The sequence below is a fragment of the Tiliqua scincoides genome, chromosome 3 (genome assembly GCF_035046505.1).
Source record: "Tiliqua scincoides isolate rTilSci1 chromosome 3, rTilSci1.hap2, whole genome shotgun sequence".
NCBI lineage: Eukaryota > Metazoa > Chordata > Lepidosauria > Squamata > Scincidae > Tiliqua > Tiliqua scincoides.
Window position 1 is genome coordinate 152,985,393 of NC_089823.1, and position 10,998 is coordinate 152,996,390.

Genomic DNA, 10,998 nt, shown 5'->3' on the forward strand with positions numbered 1-10,998 from the left:
CCTGGAGTGAGCCTAAATGGGAGAATGAAGCTGCTGTTCCCTCAGTTGCTGTGCATCTCTCGTACTGTGTTTTGTTCTTAAAGTGACAGTATGTATTTGTTGGATTTAAGGGAGTTTTGACTATATACAATTTTGGTTTTATGTGCCAACCAATGAATGTAACTCTTGTGTAAGATATTTGCCAACTGTATACATTGGCTGCCCATTAGTTTCCGGGCCCAATTCAAGGTGCTGGTATTGACCTTTAAAGCCCTATACTGCTCTGGGCCAGGGTATCTTAGACATCGCCTACTCCGGCTCATCCTCTTAGGTCATCAGAGAAGGCCTTTTTACAAGTGCCACCGCCTAGGGAGGTACGTGGGGCGGTGGCAAGAAATAGGGCCTTCTCAGTAGTGGCACCAACGCTATGGAACTCCCTTCCCCTTGACTTAAGAATGGCTCCCTCTCTTGAGACCTTTCAGAGAGACCTGAAGACCCTTCTGTTTAAACAAGCCTTCTGAGTTCTCGGCCTTTTTAACATCTTTTTAACATCTTTTAATATTTTTTACAGGCCTGATTCTTGTATGACTTGCTGCTGCTCTATGCTCTTTTTACCTATTTTTTATTCTGACTGCTGTTTTTTATGATGTGTTAATATGTTTTTATTTGTTTTTAAATTATGTTTTTAATCTGTTGTAAGCCGCCTTGAGTCCCTTCGGAGAGAAAGGCGGGGTAAAAATAAAGTTGTTATTATTATTATTATTATTATTATTATTATACCCCAGCTGCATGTATACATTTGTAAATCAAATGCGCACTTTGGTTAGAAAAACTTTCAAATTTATGTTGCAAACTCGTATTTTCTTATTATATGCCACTCTTCCTTCAAGGGATTCAGGCCACCACACACAGAATGTTGTTCTCCTACATTTTGTCCTCACAACAACCCTGTAAAGTAAGTTAGGATGAGAAGGATGTCTGGCCCAAGGACACCAAGTGAGCTTCATGGTTAAGGGTTGGGGGGGGGGGTCTAACCCTATGTTTACCAGATACAAAGGGGGACAGAGTTCCTATACCTTTAAACATTGTATAGAAGAGGGAATTTTGGCAGGTGCAGCTTTTTAAACCCTTCCATATTGAGCTGCACCTGCCAAAATTCCCTCTTCTATACAATGCTTAAAGGTATAGGCACTCTGTCCCCTTTTGTATCTGGTAACCCTATCTAAGCCTCATGTGAGAAACTTCCCTCTGTGCCACATCTACTAGTCCACTTTGGAATGCAGATTAAACTTAGTAGAAGGTGTCAGTGAGCTCAAACCAGGAAATCTGTCAATCAGGCCCCCATGTGCCTTGTTCTCTGCACCACTTACAGAGGGAAGGTGAGGGAAAGAAAATGGCCCACCCAAGAAGTGCTGCTTCACAGTGCCTCCTGACAGTGATGGGAAGGTAGACCACCCTGGATAAATAAGGTGTTCTGGGGAACCAATAGGAGCTGATCTACTACCTGACCACCATCATCAACCACATCTTATCCTTGTGGCTGGTTTGATTCTTGCCTTTCTTCTGGAACCTGATCCCCAGCCCATCTTAGCCATATCATTTGCCTTTGCCCCATAGGCTCTGACACAGTTGGGATTGTTCAGGTCTAATTGTAGATACTATGCTAAGCACTGAAAATGGTGACTATATTTTCAGTTCTCCCATCTCACAGAATTTACCTATGGCCTGTTGTCACAAGGTTCTGCTTGTCACATTGTCCATCCCCCCTCCCCCCAGTGCTGGCCTATCCATCTATCTAAGTGAAGCGATTGTCTCAGGCAGTAGATTGGTTAGGATGGTCAACTCTGCCTACCTGCTTCTCTCCACTGCTCCACCTTCTCCTTCCACAGCCTGAATTGGAAAAGGAAGAGAGAGGAAGGGGAAGTGGAAATGTGCAGGGGAGTGCTGAGCTAGAACATTGTAGACAGGGAGGAGCAAGAGCTGACACATCTTCAGGTAAGGGGGCTAGAAAATTTGGCAAGCCACCTCAGGCAGCAGGACTTCTTGAGCTGGCCCTGGCCCCACCCTTCCAACTCCACCTCATTGGCTGCCACTGATGGGGTGAAGACAGGAAAAATTGGAACATCATGATGCCAGGACATAGGAACACTCTACTAGACATTATGGGGCAGGAGGAGGAAGCAAAATGCTCGGCTGCCACTTTTAGCAACTGCCACACATTAAGTATAATATCTAGTTTGATTTCCATTTTAGTGATAGGTGGCAGTATTAGTTCTGCCTGCTAACTAATTTATTAAGATTATCATTTGAATACAAAACCAAATGGTAACACTGTATACCAATCAAAGCAAAGCTGGAAGCTGTTTTACTTTAGACGGGTTTGTATTTGTTTTTCACACACAGCTAACTCATTTGTTTATAGCAAAATAGTTATTTATAATGTCTCTATTAGATGTCTCTAGTGCAATAAATGTGTCTCACAAAATCAAAATCAAAGACTTTTAAAAAACAAACTGTGATTAATCAGTTACAGTAACCTATTAATGTCCAAATTGTGTTGTGTAGGGGCAGGGCAGAGTGATCGAACAACAGCAGCAACATTAGAAATGTTAAGAGGATTCTACATGACTTTTCAACCTATTATGACATGCTGGCACAACTGTGTAAAAGAGTCAGGAGTTCAATTCCTGGTTTCATGAACAAGGCACAATCTTATACAGTGCAATCTTATACATGTTGACTCAGAAGCAAGTCCCACTGTATTCAACAGTACTTACTCCCAAGAAAATGTATATAGGATTGCAGCCTTAGATAAAACCATGCAACTTCATGAATTAGGCAAAGATATTGTCAACTGCATAAATCAAGGCAAGGCCAATCTTGTGAACCGAGCAGGAAATTTGCTTAATTCATTGCTTCAACAGTAACATTGTCGATTTCATGAATCAAGCAATAGTTTTAATGAATTAGACAGTTTCCTAAATCCATTGTTAACATACATGCAGTTCAAAATGTAAATAGTGTATTGGGGAAAAAAATCAAGTTTAAAGGAATTAGACATGTTATCTTTATTCTTATTTAGATTAAAGAAACTGGATGGTCTTCAGCAAAACATTGTCAATCTTGGAGTCATACCAGCATTGAGGGGACAATACTGAAACAATAATACTGCTGTATTTTAGCAATTTTGCTGAGGTCAAGCAGATCTGGGTCTGGTCAGTGCCTAGACTACCTGGAAACCCCATGAAAACCACCTTGAGTTCCATGGAAGGTGGAATATAAATGAAATCAACAAAATATGTGAAGCTCTTTGAACATTTACAATACAACCCCACATATTTTACACAGAAATAAGTCCCATTTTGTACAATGGAGCTTACTCCCAGGTAAGCATGTTTAGGATTGCATCCTTAGGGAAAACACTGTATAAATGTTATGGAGTTATTATAGAAAAGTCTGTCTCTCTTGTTGCTTTGAGAATACTGGATCCTCCACTAATTAAGAATTGACTCACAGAACCCTGACTTTTTATAGTAAATGTTGTAAGGTAATTCCTTATTAAGATAATCACCTGAGCCCTTTTGGCTGTTGGAATATTTGCATGAATGTAAAACACAACCCTATGCATGTTTACTCAGTGTTGAGCTCAATGGGACTCACTCCCAGGTAACTGAGTATAGAATTGCAGTCTTGTTTTACAAAGGTTTTATATACTGTATTTTATACATTGATTGTTATAAGACCATAGTCTTTATTTAAGCTTTTATACATCAGTTGGAATACTATAAACATATTTGGTTATCTGGATTTCATCCACAAATAGGCACTCAATTTTTAGCCTAACATGTTATTTTTAAAATAACATTTTAGTCTAAAAAGTGAATGCCTATTTGTGGATTAAATTTATAACTGACACTGTCTCTAGGAGAGATTTTCAGTGCCTATATAAATTTTGCTGCAAATAATAGCGTTGACCTCTTGTTTCAGACATTGTAAGTAGGATGGATTTTCTAAAGCATAAATAATTGCCACCAGTGTTTTATCTGAGAAAAAAAAGATATTGCCATTAAATATTAGTACTTCATGCATGCAAGATCACATTTGTTTTGAACCAATGCATTCATTGGTTTGAATGCACATCAACCAGCCAGCCAGCCAATGGGTAGATGACTGTACTGTGCCAAGTCTCCAGAGAGCCCTTGGGCAAAAGCACTGCCAGGGCCTTCAAGACCATGCTCCTCCCCACATTTGGAATGTGCATGGTCAAACAAACCAGTCTTCCCCCCAACTGTCAAGGAACTAGCACTTCTGGTCTTACTGGCACCTAGTAAGACCCTTCATTGGGTCCTGGGTAGTTCAATGGGGGGGAAGGGAAGATGGCCCCAGCCTGCAGTGATGTGTCATGGGGCAGAGCATTCAGGAATGTTGGAAAAAGCACCAGTTGGAGAAGGAAGAGTGTTCTGCTGCTGCCTCTGCTTCTCTCAAACATTGCCTGGGAAGTGTCTCTACTTACTGAGTGATGGGGGAAGCAGCAGGCGGTGAGAAGTCACAGCAGGCATGGCCATGGGCCCCTTCAGGGGAGGGCAGGCCCCAACACATCGTCAGCTCCACCTCAGAAGCTGGTTTTGCTTATGGGCATGAGCAGCCCAAGGGAGTTGGTGAAGAGGAGGAGGGCTAGATTATTGGAAACCCCTCCCCATAAGGTACCAGGCTATCTCCAACAATAGTATTCAAACACACAGTGGGCTTCAGTTCTGCCATGACATTCATGTACAAGAAATATATCGTTATAAATGTGTCAGATGGGGAGTTTGCCTTTTTACAAGTCCCTCTCTAAGCATGTTTACTTGGAAGTAAACTAATTTCAGTGGAGCTACTTCCAAATACGGACGCTAAGATTACAGCCTCTATCAATTGCCAGTTCATTCTTTATTTTAAACGCTTTTGGAAATGTAGACCTATTTATTTTTAAGATTGCTGTGGCATCCCTCCTGGAGGGCTTTTACGGTACTCTCCTTCCCCCTGTAAATGAAAAATTGTGCCATGGCTTTACATTGTTTATTGAAATGCAAGTCTGGAACTCTTGACTAGGTCAAGAGACCTTATACTAGGTCTCTCATAAACTGCACCTGTCAGTGGCAACTATATTATCAAACTGTGAGATGCTATTGATTTGCACTAGCCACATATTTCCTGTGGCTCATTCTGAGGTTAGCCTGGGACTGATCCGACCTCTAACATGAATGGCAAGAGCTCTAATTTACAACTGCAACAGTGCTTCTCTTCTTCAAGCATTATAGATAGTCTCATCCTTTAATTTGGAGTGGCCATGACTGAATGTGTAGCTTTAATTTGGAGTTACCACAACTTAATGTGTAGCTCAGCTCAGCTCAGACACTAGAGGCCTCTCAACATGGAGCATCCTCACTAGATTAATGGTTGAATCTTATTCTGTGATGGTTCACAGGGCTGCTGACACAGCCTCTGCTGCATCCCGAAGGCCAACTGGGGATTGGAGCCAGCCAGAAGAGGTAAGTAAAGAAAAATTTTACTTACCTCTTCAGCTGCTCTGTGGTCCTCTATGAGGGCCCAATCCTATCCAATTTTCCAGCACTGGTACAGCTGCAATGCAACCCCAAGGTAAGGGAACAAATGTTCCCATACCTTAAGAAGCCCTCTGTGACTGTGTCCCCACACAGGATGCAGTGCATGCCCCATTGGCACGGCAGCAGCGGCACTGGAAAATTGGATAGGATTGGGCCCTGAGACTCTTCAAGGCTATACCAGTTAATTTGCCCTCATAGCCTTTAGGAGCTTTCTATAGGGGTGCCCAGGCTAGGAGGAGGGCATAGGATTTGACATGCGCCAGTGTCACTGAAATCCTCCACCATCCCTCCCCTGATCTGCTTCCACACTGACCTCTCTGCCAGCTGGGATCCATCAGTGGCCCATCTGCAGACCACTGTCAGCAGCTTGTGGCCTTCTTGGCCTTACGCCAGCAGCAGCATTCCACATAAGAGAGAGGGGAGAGGCTGTCAAGTGAGAGGCCCTTGCAGTACTCTGGCATACCTTATTTATTGTTCACATTTTTGTCCCACCCTTTCTTCAAAGAGCTCAAGGTGGTATATGTACTTAGTTCCTCCTCTCCCTTTGTCCTCACAACCACCTTGTGAGGCTGAGGCAGTGAAAGGCTAAAGGTCACCCAGGAAGCTTCAAGGCTGAGTGGAGATTTGAATTGGATCTTTCTTAGTACAGCATCAGAACCTTGTGATCTGCCAGCATACTACATGAACAGGATTGGGCCCTCATGAAAGTAACATCTGACATGGCATGCCCAAACTGACAGGTGCTGCTTCCCAATGATGATTTGTGTGAGCCAACATGGTTGTGCCTGGTGACATGTTCCCTAGGTATGCAGAGAACCACTGTCATCTCTACTCAAATAGGTGTTACAGATTTTTGGAGTACAATAGTACAAAACCTGTGAAACAATAGTGGGATGAGTGTACACCATAGGAGACAATGCCTTTGTCATGACACCTTCAAACTGTTGAGGGGGAAAAAAACCCTGTGGTGTGGTGTGGTTTTTACACATCTCTAATCCACACAACAGCAAACTAAATTATGAACTTTCACCGAGTTTCTGTTAAAGGTCTAGACACCAGGTAGAATGGAACAAGCTTTCCATGATCAGAGGTAGTACTTCTTTAGCATCTAGTTCTTCCCCCCAAGTCTCTGTGTTCCTTCTCACTGTCTGTGACCTTTAAGCTCCATTTCCCTGGAACAATCATCTGAAAATAGTTGAACCTACTTGCAAAGAAACAGGCTAGAACAAGGCTCTATACTCTTTATTATTCTAAAATTTATTATTCTAAACATCTCCAATGTTTATTCCAAATTCTGCAGGAGGGGAAAAAAAAAACCCAATGTAGCTATTTTATAAACATCACAGTTTGCAAGAATGCAAATGAAGCAAATTTATGCATGTGGCAGAATTTGGTCTCCCATAGTTATCATGCTTTTTGTTTTGTTTGGTGTTTTAGAGCCAATTCTAGTCACCCTTCCTATAAGTCTGTCTAAGCTTCTCTGTTACAAGGCTTATTAGACCTTGAATTATGGAAGTGATGCTATAAAACATCCCCTCAAGAGCAGCTGTCTGCAACAAGAGAGCTCTTCATTACACACAAGAGAAAGAATGATAAGGTTTAAAATTACTGTCTGGCTCATCCAGCCACCCGCCACCCCCAAGAATCTTTCCTTACATTAATCCCTATGAAGATGTGTGGCTGCTTTTCAGTAGCTCGGGGAGGGAGGGGGAATGGGAAATCACTAAGGAAACATCCTCTTAAATTGCTGACAATGGTGTAGCCCAGTGGTACCCAAACCTTTCCGGCCCGTGGGTCCCTTGACCCCCGTGCCTGTTGACCATGACTCCCCATCATGTTCCTGAGGACTGGAAGTGACATCATTAAACAGGAAGTGGCCAGAAATATTAATATTAATTATATTAATCATATCATTAATTAAATGCAGATCTTAAAAATATATTACTAATACACAGCAATATACATGCTTTATAAATTATCAGCTGCTGATCACTTGGAGACAGGATGCTGGAGTAGGTAGATTTTATCTGGTCCAGGAAGACTCTTTTTTTTAACTTTGTAAGCATACCAATAGAATTGTTTTATGAAATGAACTTTGTGAACAACCAGTCTGACCAACATTACACACACACACACACCCCTGTGGACCCCAATCCAACTAGTCATTTCTCCCATTCTCCTTGGATAGGATTGAACCCTTTATTAATTTAATGAAATTAAATTTTTCCAGCAGCTGGTGGGGAAAACCATGAAAATATATCAGAGCTGGTAAGGGTTTGGTTAGGAAGCTGATTTGTCTCCTATACTAGGAGATGCACAGCTCAAGCCTATGCATGTCTATTCAGAAGTAAGTCCCATTAGAGTCAATGGGGCTTACTCCCAGGAAAGTGTGGATAGGATTGGGCTGGTAATCACTTACGAACATAAGAACAGCCCCACTGGATCAGGCCATAGGCCCATCTAGTACAGCTTCCTGTATCTCACAGCGGCCCACCAAATGCCCCAGGGAGCACACCAGATAACAAGAGACCTTCATCAATGGCTTCAAAGACTTCATCAATGGCTGATAAGTATTCCCCTCAAATAGCCAGATTCATCATTTTAAAAATACAGCCTCTCCTCTTCAGTCAAACAACAAGATTTATAAATCACTTTAAAAACTGTTCCCTTTTTCTACTCTTGGCCAAGTAAAGTGTATGCTTCTCTCTCTCTCCCCCCCCCCTTTGCCAACTGCATGGAAACAGCTTTAAGAGCCCTGGTGACTGGTACATAAGAACATAAGAACAGCCCCATCAGGCCATAGGCCCATCTAGTCCAGCTTCCTGTATCTCACAGCGGCACACCAAATGCCCCAGGGAGCACACCAGATAGCAAGAGACCTCATCCTGGTGCCCTCCCCTACATCTGGCATTCTGACTTAACCCATTTCTAAAATCAGGAGGTTGCGCATACACATCATGGCTTGTACCCCGTAATGGATTTTTCCTCCAGAAACTTGTCCAATCCCTTTTTAAAGGCGTCCAGGCCAGATGCCGTCACCGCATCCTGTGGCAAGGAGTTCCACAGACCAACCACACGCTGTGTAAAGAAATATTTTCTTTTGTCTGTTCTAACTCTCCCAACACTCAATTTTAGTGGATGTCCCCTGGTTCTGGTGTTATGTGAGAGTGTAAAGAGCATCTCCCTAGCCACTCTGTCCATCCCCTGCATAATTTTGTATGTCTCAATCATGTCCCCCCTCAGGCGTCTCTTTTCTAGGCTGAAGAGGCCCAAATGCGGTAGCCTTTCCTCATAAGGAAGGTGCCCCAGCCCCATAATCATCTTAGTCGCTCTCTTTTGCACCTTTTCCATTTCCACTATGTCTTTTTTGAGATGCGGTGACCAGAACTGGACACAATACTCCAGGTGTGGCCTTACCATAGATTTGTACAACGGCATTATAATACTAGCCGTTCTGTTCTCAATACCTTTCCTAATGATCCCAAGCATAGAATTGGCCTATTTTACTGCCGCCGCACATTGGGTCGACCCTTTCATCGACCTGTCCACCACCACCCCAAGATCTCTCTCCTGATCTGTCACAGACAGCTCAGAACCCATCAGCCTATATCTAAAGTTTTGATTTTTTGCCCCAATGTGCATGACCTTACACTTACTGACATTGAAGCACATCTGCCATTTTGTTACCCATTCTGCCAGTCTGGAGAGATCCTTCTGGAGCTCCTCACAATCACTTCTGGTCTTCACCACTCGGAAAAGTTTGGTGTCGTCTGCAAACTTAGCCACTTCACTGCTCAACCCTGTCTCCAGGTCATTTATGAAGAGGTTGAAAAGCACCAGTCCCAAGACAGATCCTTGGGGCACACCGCTTTTCACCTCTCTCCATTGTGAAAATTGCCCATTGACACCCATTCTCTGCTTCCTGGCCTTCAACCAGTTCTCAATCCATGAGAGGACCTGTCCTCTAATTCCCTGACTGTGGAGTTTTTTCAGTAGCCTTTGGTGAGGGACTGTGTCAAACGCCTTCTGAAAGTCCAGATATATAATGTCCACGGGTTCTCCCGCATCCACATGCCTGTTGACCTTTTCAAATAATTCTATAAGGTTTGTGAGGCAAGACTTACCCTTACAGAAGCCATGCTGATTCTCCCTCAGCAAGGCCTGTTCATCTATGTGTTTTGAGATCCTATCTTTGATGAGGCATTCCACCATCTTACCCGGTATGGATGTTAGGCTGACCGGCCTATAGTTTCCCAGGTCCCCCCTCTTTCCCTTTTTAAAGATAGGCGTGACATTTGCTATCCTCCAATCTTCTGGCACTGTGGCCGTTTTGAGGGACAAGTTGCATATTTTAGTGAAGAGGTCAGCAACTTCATTTTTCAGTTCCTTAATAACTCTTGGGTGGATGCCATCTGGGCCCGGTGACTTATTGATCTTTAATTTATCAATGAGGTCTGAAACATCTTTCAACCTCTATCTGACTTAATTCCTTGGTCAGGAGGGGCTGTTCGGGTAGCGGTATTTGCCTGAGGTCTTCTGCCGTGAAGACAGATGCAAAGAACTCATTTAATTTCTCTGCCATCTCTAAGTCTCCTTTTATCTCCCCTTTCCCTCCCTCACCATTCAGAGGGCCAACCGCTTCTCTGGCAGTTTTCCTGCTTCTAACATATTTGAAGAAGCTTTTATTATTCCCCTTAATGCTGCTGGCTATGCGGTCCTCATAGTCTCGCTTGGCCTCCCATATCATCTTCTTACATTTCTTTTGCCACAGTTTATGGTAAAATAGGAAGCAGGGGGACGGCAGGGGGAGGAAAGCAGGAAGGTTTGGAGATTGGAAGAGGGAGGGGGTTGAAAAGAGAGATTTCACTTTGTTGAGAAGCGAACCCAGGCTGGGAACTAGGAACCAACCAGACAAGGATCAATGCAGGGAACACAGAAGGCGGCAGTCCCTCTTGGAGGGAGCTGCTGAGCAATCCCCATTTCTTCAGCTTTAAAAAAAAAGCACAGAAGACGGAGAGGCTCGCATTCTGCCCAGGAAAGGTGGTGTGACTGTATCCCTGCAAGAGGACAACCTGCGCCTCCCCTGTGCATTCCTGGTGCCTCCCCAGGGAGCCACGCCTCACAGTTTGAATAACACTGGTGCAGCCAACTAAGTTCTCCAGGTTCATCAAGCTCTGAGATTAAAATACAAATTTCAGCACTCAGTAACAGATTTCAACCATTTCTTCAAATTTCTTTCAGCTCTGGTTGAGATATATGAAATGATACTTAAATTATATGAAAATATACCTAGAAGTTTTTGTTTCCAGTAAATAAGATAGGATTACAGCCTAAGTTTTACTGAACACAATGGACTCACTTCTGAATAAAATAAACACCACATTTTCAAACACCTCTCTGTATACTATTTCCA